This window comes from Lontra canadensis, unplaced genomic scaffold, assembly GCF_010015895.1.
Source record: "Lontra canadensis isolate GAN:19392208 unplaced genomic scaffold, GSC_riverotter_1.0 scaffold100, whole genome shotgun sequence".
Lineage (NCBI taxonomy): Eukaryota > Metazoa > Chordata > Mammalia > Carnivora > Mustelidae > Lontra > Lontra canadensis.
Genome location: NW_022631094.1, coordinates 7,356,484 through 7,375,007, shown reverse-complemented (window position 1 = coordinate 7,375,007; position 18,524 = coordinate 7,356,484). Strand labels below are relative to the sequence as shown.

Genomic DNA, 18,524 nt, shown 5'->3' with positions numbered 1-18,524 from the left:
CGTTTAAGGCCTTTATTTCCTTGTTGATCTTTTGCTTGGATGATCTGTCCATTTCAGTGAGGGGAGTGTTAAAGTCCCCTACTATTATTGTATGATTGTTGATGTGTTTCTTTGATTTTGTTATTAATTGGTTTATATAGTTGGCTGCTCCCATGTTAGGGGCATAGATATTTAAAATTGTTACAGCTTCTTGTTGGACAGAACCTTTGAGTATGATATAGTGTCCTTCCTCATCTCTTATTATAGTCTTTGGCTTAAAGTTTAATTGTTCTGATATAAGGACTGCCACCCCAGCTTTATTTTGATGTCCGTTAGCATGGTAAATTGTTTTCCACCCCCTCACTTTAAATCTGGAGGTGTCTTGGGTCTAAAATGAGTTTCTTATAGGCAGCATATTGATGGGTTTTTTTGTTTTGTTTTGTTTTGCTTTTGTTTTTGTTTTTTAATCCATTCTGATACCCTGTGTCTTTTGATTGGGGCATTTAGCCCATTTACATTCAGGGTGACTATTGAGAGATATGAATTTAGTGCTATTGTATTGCCTGTAAGGTGATGGTTACTGTGTATTGTCTGTGTTCCTTTCTGATCTACTACTTTTAGGGTGTCTCTTTGCTTAGAGGACCCCTTTCAACATTTCCTGTAGAGCTGGTTTGGTGTTTGCAAATTCTTTCAGCTTTTGCTTGTCCTGGAAGCTTTTTATCTCTCCTTCTATTTTCAATGATAGCCTAGCTGGGATATAGTATTCTTGGCTGCATGTTTTTCTCGTTTAGTGCTCTGAATATATCATGCCAGTTCTTTCTAGCCTGCCAGGTCTCTGTGCATAAGTCCACTGCCAAGCTAATATTTTTACCATTGTATGTTGCAGACTTCTTTTCCCGGGCTGCTTTCAGGATTTTCTCTTTGTCGCTAAGACTTGTAAGTTTTACTATGAGGTGACAGGGTGTGGACCTATTCTTATTGATTTTGTTGGGGGTTCTCTGTGCCTCCTGGATTTTGACGCTTGTTCCCTTTGCCATATTAGGGAAATTTTCTACAATAATTCTCTCCAATATACCTTCTGCTCCCCTCTCTCTTTCTTCTTCTTCTGGAATCCCGATTATTCTAATGTTGTTTCGTCTTATGGTGTCAGTTATCTCTCGAATTCTCCCCTCATGGTCCAGTATTTGTTTGCCTCTCTTTTGTCCAGCCTCTTTATTCTCTGTCATTTGGTCTTCTATATGACTAATTCTTTCCTCTGCCTCACTTATCCTAGCAGTAAGAGCCTCCATTTTTTATTGTACCTCATTAATACCTTTTTTAAATTTCAACTTGGTTAGATTTTAATTCTTTAATTTCTCCAGAAAGGGCTTTTATCTCTCCAGAGAGGGTTTCTCTAATATCTTCCATGCCTTTTTCGAGCCTGGCTAGAACTTTGAGAATCATCATTCTGAACTTTACATTTGACATATTATCAATGTCCATATTGATTAGGTCCCTAGCCTTCAGTATTGCCTCTTGTGTGTTTTTTTGTTTGTTTGTTTGTTTTTTTTGTGGTGAGTTTTTCCACCTTGTCATTTTGTCTAGATAAGAATATATGAAGGAGCGAATAAAATACTAAAGGGGTGGCAAAGACCCCAGAAAAATGTGTTTTAACCAAATCAGAAGAGTCCCCAAATCATGGGAGGGAGAAAGGGTATAAAAAGAAGTTCAGAAAAAAAAAAAGTTAAAAAAAGAAAACAAATAAAGAAAAAATATTAAGAAAGAGAAAAAACATATATATATATATATATATATATATATATATGACTGGTGACTAGAACAGGGTCACCCACTTAATTTTGGGAGTATTTTGGTCTCTTAGAAGAAACTGCATCCCAAAATTTTAAGAATGAAAACATATGTAAGGGTAGACACAATGAAGGGATGGGATATACCTATAAAGATGAGAAAAAAAATTTTTCAATTTCTAAAAAAGGAGTTGATAAAGTAAGTTAGATACAATGTAGGATAAAATATTACTATAATAATGAAGGTTCAATAAAGATTATTAAATTTTTTTAATGAAAGTTATTGTTAAGATAAACTTGTTAAAAAATGTTAAAAGAGGAAAGAGTAAAAGTTAAAAAAAAAGTTTAGCAGAAGAGAAAAAAAAAAGTTAATTAACTGCAGGAGAAAAGAATCATGGTGAGAAAGCCATGGATTCTATGCTTTGCTTTCTCCTCTTTTGCAATTTTGCTGTTCTCCTTGGTAAGTGAACTTAGTTTGGATGGATTATTTGTTGATCTTCTGGGGGAGGGGCCTGTTGTAATGATTCTCAAGTGTCTTTGCCTGAAATGAGATTGCCCTCCCCTTACTGGGGGCCAGGCTAAGTAATTTGCTTGGGTTTGCTTTCGGGAGCTTTTGTTCCTTGAATGCTTTCTGTAGAGTTCCGGAGGATGGGAATGATAATGGCAGCCTCTCAATCTCCAGCCCAGAGGAGCTGAGAGCTCACGCCACTGCTCCTCAGATCACCCTCAGAGAAAAGCGCTCAATCGCTTCCGTCTTCTTGGACTATGGCCACACTCCAAGCTCACCCAGCCTGTGACCGGTTCAAGGTAACCCTGAGATGAGAGCTCACTCCTCAGCTTTGTCTCTGTAGCCAGTTCCCCGCTCTAATACCTGAGATCTCTGGGACACTCAGACATTCCCTATCCTTCTGTGACCCCACAGGACCTGGGGCCATGCTGGTTCCACGTGAGTTACACCCCGGTTTAGCCTCTGAAGTGATGTACCTCAGTGGAGCAGGTTTTTAAAAGTCCCAATTTTGTGCTCCATTGCTCTGCTGCTTGCTGGGAACTGGCCCCTCTTCCCATGGTCTATCTTCCCGTCGCTTTTGATTCACTTCTCCACCAGTCTTACCTTTCAGAAAGTGGTCGATTTTCTGTTCTAGAATTGCTGCTCTTCTTCTCTTCCATCTCCTATTGGACTTGTAGGTGTTCGCAATGGATTGATAAACTATCTAGCTGATCTCCTGCTACCTGATGTAGTCTCAGCCTGCTACTTTTCTGCCATCTTGACTTCTCCCCTCCTGTGGTCACACACTTTTTTAAATCTTTCCCGTCTTGGAAGCTCTTTATCTCTCCATCCATTTTGAATGTCAATCTTGCTGGATAAAGTATTCTTGGCTGCACATTCTTCTCATTTAGTGCCCTGAGTATGTCTTGTCAGCCCTTTCTGGTTTGCCAGGTTTCTGTGGACAGGTCTGACATTATTCTGATGGATCTTCCTCTGTACATAAGGAGTCTCTTCCCTGTAGCTGCCCTTAAGACTTCCTGTCTGAAATTAAGATTCATGAATTTCAAAATTAAGTTTCTTGATGTCTATACTCGTTGATCTTGGGGGCTATCCTTTCTGCTCTAGGCACGAAAACTTGTTCCATTTCCCAAATTAAGGAAATTTTCATCCATGCTTTTTTCAAGTATATCTTCTAGTCTTCTCTCTTTCTCCAACCCCTCAGGGATCCCAATAATTCTGACATTGGAACTGTTATACCTGAGTTTTGACGTCTGAGAGACCACCAAGGAGCCAACACTGATGCAATCACACGAGGGTTTACTTAACAAGCTTAAGCTTGGGTCCAAGTATACCTGAAATAGCAGAGTAGGAACTTGGATCCCGAGCTTAGTTAAGGCAGGGGAATTTGTGGGTTCATGTTACTAAAGCAGGGTGGGGATTTCTGTTACTAAAGCAGGGTGGGGTTTCCTGTTACTAAAGCAGGGTGGAGGTCTCTGGAAGTAAAGCAGGATGGGGCTTCCAGTTATTAAAGCAGGGTGGGGGTCTCTGGAACCAAAGTAAAGTAGGGGAAAGTTTGGCCCTTGTGCACAGGGGTCTGAGATGGCTGCCAGAACTAAGATGGCTGTACTTATGCTAAGGCTAAACCTGAGGTGGGATGGCCTTAATTTTTCTCGGCCTCCACATTTCCCCTTCTCAGAGGAACCTAAGGAAAACCCAATCATGGGTCCAGGCTGGCCTCAGCAACAAGGTCTGGTGGTTGGTATTGCTGTCTGAGTACCATGAGCTGAACTGTACTGACTCTGTCTTTGATAAAAGTAAGCAGCATTAGTGGGGTAAGTGAGAACAGTACAGTCTTAGCTTTAGGGGATTATCCTTCTTGGGCTGACTTTTCCATTCTGGGATGAAGTCCTTGAGAATGGCATGTGGGTCAGCTGGCCAGACGTGGTTGTAGTGGACCCAGGGAGTAATCCCATCAACCTTGAGAGCGGTGGGAGTGGTCAGGATCACGATGTAGGGTCCCTTCCAGCATGGTTGGAGTGTCTGATGTTGGTATCTCTGGATGTACACCCAGTCACCTGGCTGATATCGATGTGGGTCTGGGGGTGGCCCAGTCTCGTAGAGGGCCCTCAGCTTAGGCCACACCTGTTCATGGGTTCATTGTAATGTTTGGAGGGAGAAAAGGAGTTGGTGATCATTAAACTCAGCAAGCACCTCAGATTTTAAATTGGGAATAATAAATGAAGGAATACCGAACATGATCTCGTAAGGGGTAAGTCCCATCTTATATGGGGAGTTTCACACCCTACATAGGGCGAAGGGGAGGAGAGTCATCCAATCCATGCCAGTCTCCAAGGCTAATTTATTCAAGGTCTCTTTTAATGTTCTTCTCATCCTCTCTACCTGTCCTGAGCTTTGGGGCCTATATGCACCATGTAATTTCCAACCTGCCGCAAGTACTAGTGCCACTCCCTGTGTTACCTTAGAGATGAATCCTGGTCTGTTGTCTGATCCAATATTAATAGGAAAACCATACCTCAGTAAGATGTTTTCCAGCAGTTTCTTGGTCACGGTCTGTGTGGTTTCATCTTTGGTGGGAAATGCCTCTGTCCATCCTGAAAAAGTATCTACAAATACCAGTAAATACCTGTATCTGTATTTTCCAGGTTTTATCTCGGTGAACTCCACTTCCCAGTAGGCTCCTGGGTGGTCCCCCCGAGCTGGGTGCCCGGGTTAGATCCATGGGTGGTGGCATTAGTTAATTGGTATGCGTGGCAGCTTGCCACAATCTGTTCGATCTTTGATCAGGAGTCTTTGATAGTGATCTTTACATGTCGCACCAAGTCTTCCATTTTTTTTTTTTTTTTGTTCCCATATGTGTACTCCTGTGCATTTTGGATAGGAGTCGCTGACCCAGTTCCTCTGGTAGGATTATGCTGCTATCTGCAGCTCTCCACCAGCCATGTAGGCATTGTGTCTCGGGCAGAGGCCTAATCCATTGTAAGTATGCATCAGCATAGTTGGGGTTATCTGGCAAGCTCAGTGCTCCCGGATCGGGCAGTGTGGTCACTAAGACATGGTCCACTGAAAGAGCTGCCTCTTTTGCCTTTAAGTCAGCCAGCCTGTTTCCCCTGGCCACTGGTGTGTCTGCTTTTTGATGTCCTAGACAATGGATAATGGCCAGTGCCTTAGGCAGCCAGAGGGCCCTTAGGAGCTCGAGGATTTCTGCCTTGTTTTTAATAGTCTTTCCTTCTGCTGTTAAGAGCCCTCTTTCTCTATAAATGGCTCCGTGGATGTGGGCTGTGGCAAAGGTATACCTGCTATCAGTATAGATGTTTATCCACTTGCCTGCTCCCATTGCTAGTGCCTTGGTTAGTGCAATCAGTTCTGCACGTTGGGCAGAAGTCCCAGCCGCCAATGGTTCTGGCCAGACAGTCTCTGTCTCTGTGGTCACAGCTGCCCCTGCATACCTGATTCCTTCCTGGACAAAGCTACTGCCATCTGTATACCAGGTGTCATCTGCATTTGGCAGCAGTTGATCCTGGAGATCAGCTCTGACTCTGTGCACCTGATCCAGGATTTCTTGGCAGTCATGTGTGTGGGGGGGGTCCCCGTCAGGGTTAAGGAGCAGTGTTGCTGGGTTTAGGGCTGTTGGCGCCTGGAACAAAATTCTGGTAGGGTTCAAAAGCAAGCTTGGTAATGGGTCAAGCGGACATTGCTGATCCAACAGTCCGGGAGTTGTTTGAGTACCCCTTCAATGGCATGTGGGGTAGTGACGTATAGTTCCTGCCCATAGTCAGCTTATCTGCATCTTTAACCATGGTGGCCACTGCAGCAATAATTTTTAAACATGGAGGCCATCCAGCAGCCATGGCATCTAATTCCTTTGAGAGGTATGCCACTGGTCTCTTCCAGGGGCCCATGTATTGAATTAGGACTCCCTTTGCCACCCCTTCCTTTTCATCCACGTAAAGATGGAAGGACTTAGATCAGGCAGTCTGAGTGCTGGGGCCAAAAGCAAGGCTTGTTTAAGGTCATTGAAGGCTTTGTCCATGGCCTCAGTCCATACAAAGCCCCACTTTTGTTTCGTGGCCTCGTAGAGGGTCTTAGCTATGTCAGCAAAACCTGGGATCCACAATCGGCAGAACCCAGCTGACCCCAGGAATTCATGTACCTGGCAGACATTTCAAGGCTGTGGGATTTTCATGACGGTCTCCTTCCGTGCATCCATTAACCATCTTTGTCCATCTTTTAACTTGTACCCCAGGTAGCTCACCTCCATTCTGCAGATCTGGGCCTTCTTAGCTGAAGCCCGGTATCCCAGAGTTGCTATCATTTGGAGCAAGTCCTTGGTGCCTTGTAGGCATGTTTCCTGGTCCTCTGCTGCCAACAGGATATCATCTACATAATGTAATAGAGTCAGATTAGGGTGTTTGGCACGGAACTCACCTGTCTTCGTGCAGTGCCTCGTCAAAGATGGTGGACGAATTCTTGAATCCTTGTGGTAGTCGAGTCCAGTTGAGTTGGCCATTGATGCCTTTCTCCAGGTCTGCCCATTCAAAAGTGAAGAGGTCTTCACTCTTTGGGGCCAAGCTGAAAAAGGCATCATTTAGGTCTAGCACTGTATACCAAGTCTTGTCTGGGGGCAAGGTGGAGAGGAGGATGTAGGGGTTTGTGACCGTAGGGTGCATGTCCATCACCCGTCAGTTAACTTCCCTCAAGTCCTGGACTGGTCTATAATCATTAGAGTGTGGCTTTCGTACTGGCAGCAAGGGAGTGTTCCATGCTGACAAGACCAAAGTATGCCTGAGTCTAGCAGTCGCCGGATGTGTGGGATGATCTCCGTCTGTGCTGTGAGAAGCATGGGGTATTGGCGGACTCTGACTGGTTCTGCTCCTGGCTTTAGTTCAATGTATATCGCTGGCTGATGTTGGGCCAATCCCATTCCCTCGGTTTCTGCCCACGCTTGGGGAAACTCCTGCAACCAGTGGTCAATGTCAGTCATTCGTTCTGGGGGCATTTGGTGAAGACGATATTGATATTCATGACAAGCACCTGGATTGGGTGTCCCTCTTTATCCAGAACCTTTGCCCCTTCAGAGTGGAAACTAATTTGGGCTCCCATCTTGGTGAGTAGGTCCCAGCCTAACAGGGGGTAGGGGCACTCAGGAATGACCATGAAGGAGTGGGTTACCCGGCCCATGCTGAGATCCACTGTTCTTCAGGTAGTCCATGAATATTGTTTAGTGCCTATGGCCCACTCTACCCATGAGGTCTTATTTGCCAACTTCTCTTGAGGTGGTAGCAAGACAGAGTGCTGTGCCCCAGTGTCTACTAGGAATTTAATTGGTTGCCCCTCCACTTTAAGGGTTACCCTGGGCTCAGGGAGGGTTGCTGAACCCAGACTCCCCTAATCATCTAACTCTTCGACCTCCAAGATAGTAGTGGAGGCCTTTGGTCTTTTGTCGGGGGATTCCTTTAACCAGGGGCAGACCTTTGCACAGTGGCCTTCTTTCCTGCAATAAGCACACTGGTTTCTATTCAGTTTGGGGCATTCTCAGTGGGGGCCATCCCCCTTACCTTCTTTTGAAGCCAGCTTCTTGAGACATCTCTGTTTTTCATGTGGGTCATCCATGGTCATGGCCAGTAGGATCTTAGCCAGGTTCTGAGTCTGACGGTCACTTATTCTAGCCTGTTGCTCCTCCAGGGTCTCTCTGTTATTGTAGACTCTTTCTGCCACCACTATCAGATCCCATAGACTCTTTTCTCTTAGTGTTTCTACCCTCTGTAATTTCCTTTTAATGTCCGGAGTGGCTTGGTTAACAAAAGCCATAACTATGACAGCTTTGGTCTCTGGGGCCTCTTCATTCATAGGGTCTGAATGCCTCTATGACCCTTTCTAGGAATGCCACTGGACTCTCATCTTTACCCTGTTTTACATCATATACCTTGGCCAGATTGGTAGGCTTGCATGCTGCAGCCTTGAGACCTGCCATTAGAGTCTGGCAGTAGACCTGGAGCCTCTCCTTACCTTCTGCCAAGTTGTAGTCCCAAGCAGGGTGAGACAAGGGGAAAGCTGCATTTATGAGATTGGGAGTTCTGAGCTGGCTGTCTGTCATCACCTAGGATGGACTTCTGAGCTTCCATCTGGATTCGCTCTCTTTCCTCAGTGGTAAAGAGGACCTGCAAGAGCTGCTGACAGTCATACCAGGTGGGCTGATGGGTGAAAAGAACAGTATCCAAAAGACCAATCAGATCTTTTGGTTTATTGGAGAACTTTGCATGTTGAGTTCTCCAATTGTATAAATCACTAGTAGAGAATGGCCAGTATAACATTGGTTGTCCCTCTGTTTCATTGGGGGGTCCCATGGTGCAGAGGGGAAGGACAGTGGAATTGGCCAGTCCCAGGTTTGAGGCTGGGGCCGCTCAATGGGTCCGTCCACGTGTCCCTGCCGCCAGCCCATGCATGGGGGCCCCTCCATCTGAAAGGGGGGGTGGCACTCTCTCGACAGCCCCTGATGCCTCTGCTGGAGGGGCAGACGTGGGGGGGGACCTGGTAGGGTGGCGCAAAAATCAAGTCCTCCATGGGAGTGTCCTGGAAGACCAGGTAAAGTGGAGTCTTTGATTTGGACTCCACTTTCTTGTTAGACTTAGGAGTTGGTTTCCACAGGACCAGGATCTTGGGTGTAGGTCCTGCTTTGGGAGGGAGAAAAGGTTTAAGCCAGGAGGGAGAATTCTCTATCATGTCTTGCCAGACCAGTATATAAGGTATTTGGTCAGGGTGGCTGTGTGGTTTTTCTCTGAAGATGACGGCCTTAACCTGTAGGATAATATGCAGTTGAAAGGTTCCTTCCTGTGGCCATTTTACATTAAAAGCTGGCCACTCAGACATGCAGAAAGTCCAAAACTTTCCCTTTTGTACATCTGTGCTCAGATTATGAGCTCTCTCCCTGACAGAGAAGTGGTTAATCATCAGGGACAGAGGGGTAGTCAGTGTCTGTCCCATCACACCTTTAGTCCACAACAAGGCACATATACTTACAACAATTAACAAGAACACACTCACCCAGACAAATAATCCCATGGGCTGCAAAGACAAAACTGAAAGGAAGTTAAGGGAGAATACGACCGCCACAGCAGCCGTCTCTCCTCACAGATGAGGATCTTGTCCTCCAGGTAGGGGTAAGGGATTCCTCTTCCAAAAATTCCCATAAACTTAACAACCAGCACAACAGACAAAATTCCCATACATTTAACAAACAGCACAACTGACAACAAAAACAAGACACCCTACCGCCTAGGGGAACTCTAACCCCTTGAAACGGCAGGGGACTCGAACCCCCTTGTGACTGCCTAGGGGGACTCGAACCCCCTGCCGTGGCAAGGGACGTCTCCCAAGACTCCTGGTTGATGGCCCACCATGCGTCCACTTGAGCCAATGTCGACCCAGATACAAGTTGGAATTCTTACGGGTAAAAATGCAGACTGGAGCTTCCAAAGTACATGTGCAAATAGATAAAAATGAGTGCACTCACCAGCCGGCACCAGACCCTCTGGTTTGGGGTCCTGGGAGTCTCCCAGATCTCAGTGGGACCTCCAAATGTTGCACCTGAGTTTTTGTGTCTGAGAGACCACCAAGGAGCCAACACCAATACAATCACATGAGGGTTATTTAACAAGCTTAAGCTTGGGCCCAAGTATACCCGACACAGCAGAGTAGGGACTTGGACCCTGAGCTTAGTTAAGGCAGGTGTATTTATTGGTTCCTGTTACTAAAGCAGGGTGGGGGTCTCTGGAACTAAAGCAAGTTGGGACTTCCTGTTACTAAAGCAGGGTTGGGGTCTCTGGAACCAAAGTAAAGTAGGGGAAAGTTTGGCCTTTGGGCACAGGGGTCTGAGATGGCTGCCAGAGCTAAGATGGCTGTACTTATGCTAAGGCTAAACCTGAGGTGGGATTCATTTTATTAATTTTTCTTGGCCTTAATTTTTCTCGGCCTCCACATTGGAACGTTTCATGGCATCATTTATTTCCCTAGTTCTGTTTTCAAGACTTCTAAACTGTTTGTTCCAGGCCTCTTCCTGAACCTTCTTTTCCATCTGTTTGTCTTTTAGATCACTAATTCTATCTTCTCTCTCAGTTACCCTAGCTGTCAGAGTATTTAGATTAGATTGGACCTCATTTATAGCATTTTTAACTTTTGCCAGACCAGCTCTCACTTCTGCCCTTAGTGATTCTATGTTGTCACTAATAGTCTTCTCCAAACTAGCCATGCTTGGATGTTTGCCTTGAATTCTTTTATCAACGTACTGTTTATGTCCATAACCAACAGTTCTGATGGAGAGGGCACAGTCTCTGAATTTTGCCTCTGTTGGGTGTTCTTCCTCCTAGTCATTTTTGTTAGAGGTGGTTGAGGGGATGTATAGCTGAATATATCTAATACGATCCAGGCAAGGTACACCCTGGAAAGTTTCAGAGCAATCAGAAGGCACCACCAAAAAGAAAGAAAGAAGGAGGGAAAAAAAAAAAAAAGAGAGAGAGAGAGAGAAAAAACCCAGCTAAAATGAGGCCCCAAATTAAGGTTTATAATGTATATATACAAAAACAAACAAAAAGGCTGAGAAATGTAAAGGACAAGGAAAAAAAGAAAAAAAAACCCACCTAAAATGAACCCCAAGAATAAGGTTTATATAATATCAGAACAAAAATAAATATACAGAAACACTGACAGAAGAATAAGATGCGAGGTTGGTTATAAATCCTCCATGTGGGTGAAGAAGGTTATTTCAGTTCATCCTGGGTATATCTTGTTATCTTTGTTGAAGAACTCAACTTTACAGAGATAAAGGGAGATTAAAACTGGCTTATATGTAGAGGTAGTATTGAAAAAGGAAAAAAGATTACCTTGAAGCTTATATCTAAATGTATATTTAAAAAAAAGAAAAATAAACACAGATATATGTATGAAAAAAGTTCAAGTTAAAAGTTATTTTGGAATATATTGTATTAAACCTCTAGTTGTAATGGTAAGTAGGTTAAAAAAAATTAAAAGATCAAGAATCATGAGACTGAATTAGAAGAAAAAAAAAGAAAGAAAAGAAAGAAAGAAAGAAAGAAAGAAAGAAAGAAAGAAAGAAAGAAAGAAAGAGAAAGAAAGACTTGTATCTATGAAATATACAGGTTTTAGGGTAATACCATGAGCTTACTATACTGTTTTCCCCTGATGTTTGGGTTTTACAGTTTTATAGGGACCCTGTAGTGGTTGTCCTCTCATTCTTTCAGCTGGTTTCCTGGGGGAGGGGCCTGCCTCATTGTTTTCCAGTCAATCTTGCTTGGTTTGAGTTGCCCTGCCCCCTATCAAGGGGTTGGGCTCTGTGGAAACCGGTTTTTCAGGCTTTTGTTCTCTGAAGGTTTCTGTTCTTTGGTGGCTTTTTGCAGCTTTTCAGAAGGTCAGAGAACAGAATCTGTCTGCCCCCAGATCTCTGCCTCAAAAAGAGCCTCAGGCTTCCCCTGACTCCTCCACTGCAAACTCCACTGAACACCGTAACCTTCCACAGGCTGTGTGTACCCCCAGCCACCTGAGACCTCCGCTTGTCTCTGCACCCTGGTTCCACTAAAACTGTGAATGATATTGGTCCAGGGAACCTGCTTCTGGTGGCTGCCTTTGCTGGGCCTGCTGTCTGGAGTCCCAACCCACACCAGGTACATTCAGACCCCACAGCTGATCAGGTCACGGAAGGCTGCAGGCTGAGGGACTCCCAGTGGAGTTCAGGCTGGGTTCTCTCAGGCACTAGCTGGGTGCACTCAGACCCCATGATTACGCAGGTTACAGAGGCTGTGGGCTGTGGAAGGCTGCAGGCTGACGGATCCCAACTGGAGTTCACACTGGGCTATCTCCAGTGTGGTGGAAGTGCACCCAGACCAAGTGGTGGTGCAAGCAGGAGAAAGCCTTGGGCTCAGGGAACACTGACTAGAGGCCACCCAGACTCTTTCTGTCATGGGTGGTTGCCAGTGTTAAACATCCTGGAACCATTGGCTTAGGCCCATGCTGACAATCACCCAATTCAACCACCTGCCCTTTAAGATCTTTTTTTTTTTTTTTTTTTTTTTGAGTGCTTTTAACCAGACTCCAAGTTAATGCCAGTCCCCAGTCACAGGGCACTTTCATATTGGGGTATTACTTTCCATTGGGTCACTTCTGGGGGCTCCTTCCCCCTTCTGTTTATCCTCTAATATCAGTCCGTGCATTTCTACTCCAGTTTACCTCTCCACTGATGTCTTCTGCCCCTGTAGAGATCCAGAAGTGTATAATCTTACATCTCAGGCTGATTTCATGGGTGTTCAGAGTGTTCTGGTAGATATTTAGCTCACTTTAGGGGACTGGTTAAACAGGGTCTCCTATTTCTCTGCCATCTTGCCCCTCCTCCCTATTTATTTATTTTTAAAGATTTTATTTATTTACATGAGAGTGAGAGAGCACAAGCAAGGGAGTGGCAGAGGGAGAGGGAGAAGTAAGCTCCCCACTGAGCAGGGAGTCCAGTAAGATCATGACCTTAGTAGACGCTTAACCTTAGCAGACACTTAACCAACTGAGCCACCCAGGTGCCCCTTTTTCCCCATTTAAATGTTTAGTTTACCTGGGAATTAATTTTGCATATGGTTAGAGCTAAGAAACCAAATTTATGTTCATCAATACAGATAATCAGTTATTCTAGAACCACTTAATTTGTTGCCCATATTTTTCTCCTTTTGTTCAATGACAAATTTTTCTTTAATGAAGTTCATATTTTCCTGATTCTCTGTATTTTTTTCATTAGTGTCTTTGTCTCTGGTCATTCCATACTGTCTTAATTTTTATGGTTTTATAATAGCTTTAATATATGTCTTGAAACCTAATAGGACAAATCTCCCTATCTTCCCCTCTTTGGGAAAGACTTTCCTGTTTCTGGATCTTTGCTCTACATTTATATTTAAGAATAAATGTTGTGGAGCTCAAAAAGTAAACCTATTTTTCATTAGAATTATAAATTAATCTATAGATAAATTTTGGAAAAATTGGCATCTTCATGAAATTGAATTTGCTCTTCTCTGAAGTTGGAATGTTACTCAATTTATTTAATATTTTAACACCTTAAGATCCAATTTATCATTTTATTTTGCACATCTTTTGTTAGATTGATGTCTAAATAACAAATTGAGGGTAGTTATTATTTACTTCTTTATATCTACATGTTTTAGCCTTCCTATAATTGGCCAAGAATATTTCAATGGAGTGGTCAACAGGATATATAACTGGATCATTTAATGTTTATAAATATATGTGTGCTTATATAAATTTATAGCAAATGTGTAAATGTGTGTGTAAAAATACAAACATATATGTATCTTGAGACACTCACACTGGAGAATCAACAAGATCCATGCTTTATGTAGAACAATATAATCTCCTTTTTATATAAAAAAACAAAAATATCTCCTATGTATCATGAAACCAGGTATTTTCAAGGTGCTACCTATTACACTTCAGACTTGCTTATATAGAAAATTCTGTAACAATTCACACCAAGATGGTAATCATAAAATATTTTCTGTAATATTTTTTAAATTTATTGATTTTTTTTAAGAATAAGAAATATGAGATCTCTGTTCTTAATTTTAAGTGTATAATAAGTTATGTTAATTATAGGTACAATGTTGTATAGCAGATCTCTAGAACTTATTCATCTAGCTTAAGTAATGCATGTTGATTAACAACTTTTCATTTCCCCTCTCTCCAGATGCTGGAAACCAATATTCTATTCTTTGACACTTTTATATATTTCTTATTAGGGAATCATGCAATATTTGACCTCTGCAACTGGCTTATTTCACTTAGCATATTGTCCTTAAGGATCATCCATGTTGTCACATTTTACAAGATTTCCTTTTTAAAGGCCAAGTAGCATTCTATTGTATATGTGTAGCACATTTTCTTTATACATTCCCCCATGAATGCACATTTAGGTTGTTTCCATTGTTGGCTATTGTGAATAATGAGCATGGGGCTGCTAATATTTCTTCTACATCTGACTTCAGTTCTTTTAGATAAATACCCATTAGTGAAAATAATGGAGCATATGGTGGCTTTATTTGTAATTTTTTCAAGAATCTCCATACTGTTTTTCATAACGGACACACCATTTTGTTTTCACATTACAATACCAGTGTTCAATTTTTCCACATCTCAACAGTGTTCTTTTGTTTGTTTTCTTTTTCCTTTTTAAAATACCAGTCATTTTGATACATGTGAGGTGATATCTTCTGGCATTGATTTGCATTTCCCTGAAGATTGGTGGCACTGAACAGATTTTCTTATACCTATTAGCAATTTGTATGTCTTCTTTAAAGAAATATCTATTCAAGTCCTAGCTCATTTTTCAGTCAAGTAATTATCTTTGTCTATTTTTGTTTTTGTTGTTTGGTTGAAGACACTCCTTCTATATTTTTGAAATCAACTCCTTATCAGATATACAGCCTACAAATACTTTCTACCATTCCCTACCTTTCCCTACGTTGCTCTTCCCAATCACTTTACTTATTGTGGAGAGCTTTTTATTTTGATGTAGTACTACTCCCCTATCCTTGTTACTATTGTTCATGCTTTGCTGTCAGATTCGTGATCTCATTGCTAATACTGTCATGAAACTTCCCCATGTTTCCTTCTAGAAGTCCTATAGTTCCAAGTCCTATGTTCAAGTCTTCAACCTATTCTGAATTGATTCCTCTATAGGGTTTAAGACTAGGGTCCAATTTAACTTTCTGCATATATACATCCAATTTTCCAGCACATTTTGCTGAAGAGACTATCCTTTATTCACTGCACATTCTCAGCCCCCTTGTTGAGGTTCAGACAACTGTACAAGCACGGATTTATTTTTAGGATTTCCCCTCTGCCCTTTTGGTCTACATATCTATCTTCATAAATACAACACACTGTTTCAATTACTGTAGCTTTGTAATAGATTTAGGAATTGGTAAGTATGATAACTCCAGCTTTGTTCTTGCCCAAAATAGTTTTGACTATTCAAGTTCTTTTGTAGCTTTGTATGAACTTTAGAATTGTTTTCTTATTTTTACTATGATTTTTAATGATAAATTCTATCATTGAGATGTGAAACATGATTTGATATACACATGCATAGTGAAATGATTATTATACTCAAACTAATTATCTTATGATCTCACATAGTTATCATTTCTTGTGTGTATTGTGAGAGAACCTAAAATCTGCTCTCCTAGAAAATTTCCAGAATCCAATACAGTATTATTAACCATAACATCATGTTGCACATTAGATCTCTAGACTTATCCTACATAACTGCAACTTTGTACCCTTTGACCAACATGTTGTTTCTCCCACTCCCATATCTGGTAATCATTGTTCTACTCTCTAATTCTACATATTTGCTCATGATTTTAGATTCTATGTAAAATGAGACCATATATCTTGATTGAAGTGTTCTGCCCACTTACATTTAAAGTAACTATTAGCCTTTCTGCCCGTGGATGCCACAGAGCAAACATCGTTAAAATCTCCCCTCCCACTGCTGTCTAAGTCAGAGTCTCCCAAAGAGCCTGAACAGATGTGAAAGCTCTTCATCGGAGGTCTCACCTTTGAAACAACCAATAATAGTCTGAGGAGCCATTTTGAGCAATGGGGAACACTTATGGGCAGTGTGGTAATGATAAATCCAAACACTAAGCACTCCAGAAACTTTGGGTTTGTCGCATATGCCACTGTGGAGGAGGTGGATGCAGCCATGAATGCAAGGCCACACAAGGTGGATGGAAGTGTTGTGGAACCAAAGAGGGCTGTCTCAAGAGAAGATTTTCAAAGACCTGGTACCCACTTAACTGTGAAAAAGATTTTTATTGGTGGCATTAAAGAAGACACTGAAGAATATAATCTAGGAGATTATTTTGAACAGTATGGGAAAACAGAAGTGATTGAGACGATGACTAACCAAGGCAATGGCAAAAAGAGAGGTTTTGCTTTTGTAACATTTGATGACCATGATTCTGTAGACAAGATTGTCATTCAAAAATACCATACTGTAGGGACGCCTGGGTGGCTCAGTGGGTTAAAGCCTCTGCCTTAAGCTCAGGTCATGGTCCCACGGTGCTGGGATCGAGCCCCGTGTTGGGCTCTCTGCTCCGCAGGGAGCCTGCTTCCTCCCCTCTCTTTCTGCCTGCCTCTCTGCCTACTTGTGATCTCTCTCAGTCAAATAATTAAATAAAATCTTTAAAAAAAATACCATACTGTGAATGGCCACAAATGTGAAGTAAGGAAAGTGCTCTCTAAGCAAGAGATGGCTAGTGCTTCATCCAGCCAGAGGTCTAAGTGGTTCTGGAACTTTGGTGGTGGTCATGGAGGTGGTTTTGGTGGGAATGACAAGTTTGGTCATGGAGGAAACTTCAGTGGTCGAGGTGGCTTTGGTGGAAGTTGAGGTGGTGGTTGATATGGTGGCAGTGGGGATGGCTATAATGGATTTGGTAATGATGGAAGCAACTTTGGAGATGGAGAAAGCTATAATGATTTTGTCAATTACAACAATCAATCCTCAAATTTTGGGCCCATGAAAGGAGGCAATTTTGGAGGCAGAAGCTCTGGTCCTTATGGTGGTGGAGGCCAATACTTCACCAAACCACAAAACCAAGGTGGCTATGGTGGTTCCAGCAGCAGCAGTAGCTACAGCAGTGGCAGAAGGTTTTAATTACTTCCAGGAAACAAAGGTTAGCAGGAGAGGAGAGCCAGAGAAGTGAGAGGGAAGCTACAGGTTACAACAGATTTGTGAACTCAGCCAAGCACAGTGGTGGCAGGGCCTAACTGCTACAAAGAAGACATGTTTTAGACAATACTCATGTGTATGGGCAAAAAACTCGAGGACTGTATTTGTGACTAATTCTATAACAGGTTATTTTAGTTTTTGTTCTGTAGAAAGTGTAAAGCATTCCAACAAACGGTTTTAATGTAGATTTTTTTTTTGCACCCATGCTGTTGATTGCTAAATGTAATAGTCTGATCATGATGCTAAATAAATGTGTCTTAAAAAAAAATAGGGGGAGGAGTCAAGATGGCAGAGAAGTAGCAGGCTGAGACGACATCAGGTAGCAGGAGATCAGCTAGATAGTTTATCAAACCATTCTGAGCACCTAAAATCCAACAGGAGATCAAAGAGAAGAAGAATAACAATTCTAGAAACAGAAAATTGATCACTTTATGAAAGGTAAGACGGGTGGAGAAGTGAATCCAAAGCAATGGGAGGATAGACCATAGGGGGAGGGGCTGGCTCCCAGCAAGCGGTGGAACAACAGAGCACAAAATCAGGACTTTTAAAAGTCTGCTCCACTCTGGAACATTGCTCCAGAGGCTAAACTGGGATGAAGCCCATGCAGGATCAGCATGGCCCCAGGTCCCATGGGGTCACAGAAGGATCAGGGGTATGTGAGTGTCTCAGAGCTCTCAGGTATTAGAGAGGGGAAGCTGGATACATAGAAAGAGCCAAGGAGTGAGCTCTCAACTTGGGGTCATCTTGAACCATAATCCATGGCAGAGGCCACTACTCTGTGAGTGGGGTCCCCACAAGATCCAGGGAGACACCCCCTGGAAGAGCTCAGGGATCTGTGGGGTTCGAAGACTCCAGGTGGAGCTGTGTGCCAGAGACAGAGATGCTTGGTCACAGGCTGGGTGAGCTTGGAACGTGGCCAGAGGCCAGGGAGACAGGAGTGATTGAGCACTTTTCTCTGAGGTTGCACTGAGGAGTGGGACCCTGAGCTCTTGGCTCCTCTGGGCTGGAGATTGGGAGGCCGCTGTTTTCATTCCCATCCTCCAGAACTCTACAGAAAGCACTCAGGGAACAAAAGCTCCCGAAAGTGAACCTGAGCAGATTACTTAGCCTGGCCCCCAGTAAGGGCCGGGCAATCCCGCCTGGGGCAAAGACACTTGAGAATCACTACAACAGGGCCCTCCCCCGGAAGATCAACAGGAAATCCAGCCAAGACCAAGTTCACTTACCAAGGAGGACAGCAGAATTCCAGAGGAGGAGAAAGCAAAGAATGGAATTCATGGCTTTCTCACCATGATTCTTTTCTCCTGCAGTTAATTTTTTTTATTTTATTTTTTTCTACTGATATACTTTTTTAACTTTTACCCTTTCCTCTTTTAACCTTTTTTAACTAGTTTATCTTACCTTTCATAAAAAATAATAATAATCTTTATAGAACCTTCATTATTATAGT

The 18,524-nt window shown here is 42.8% G+C and overlaps 1 pseudogene; it reads left to right on the top strand.

The window, feature by feature from the left end:
- The first annotated feature begins 9,669 nt into the window (after positions 1–9,669).
- On the top strand, positions 9,670–16,999 carry LOC116855291 (annotated as a pseudogene).
- Positions 17,000–18,524: the final 1,525 nt, after the last annotated feature.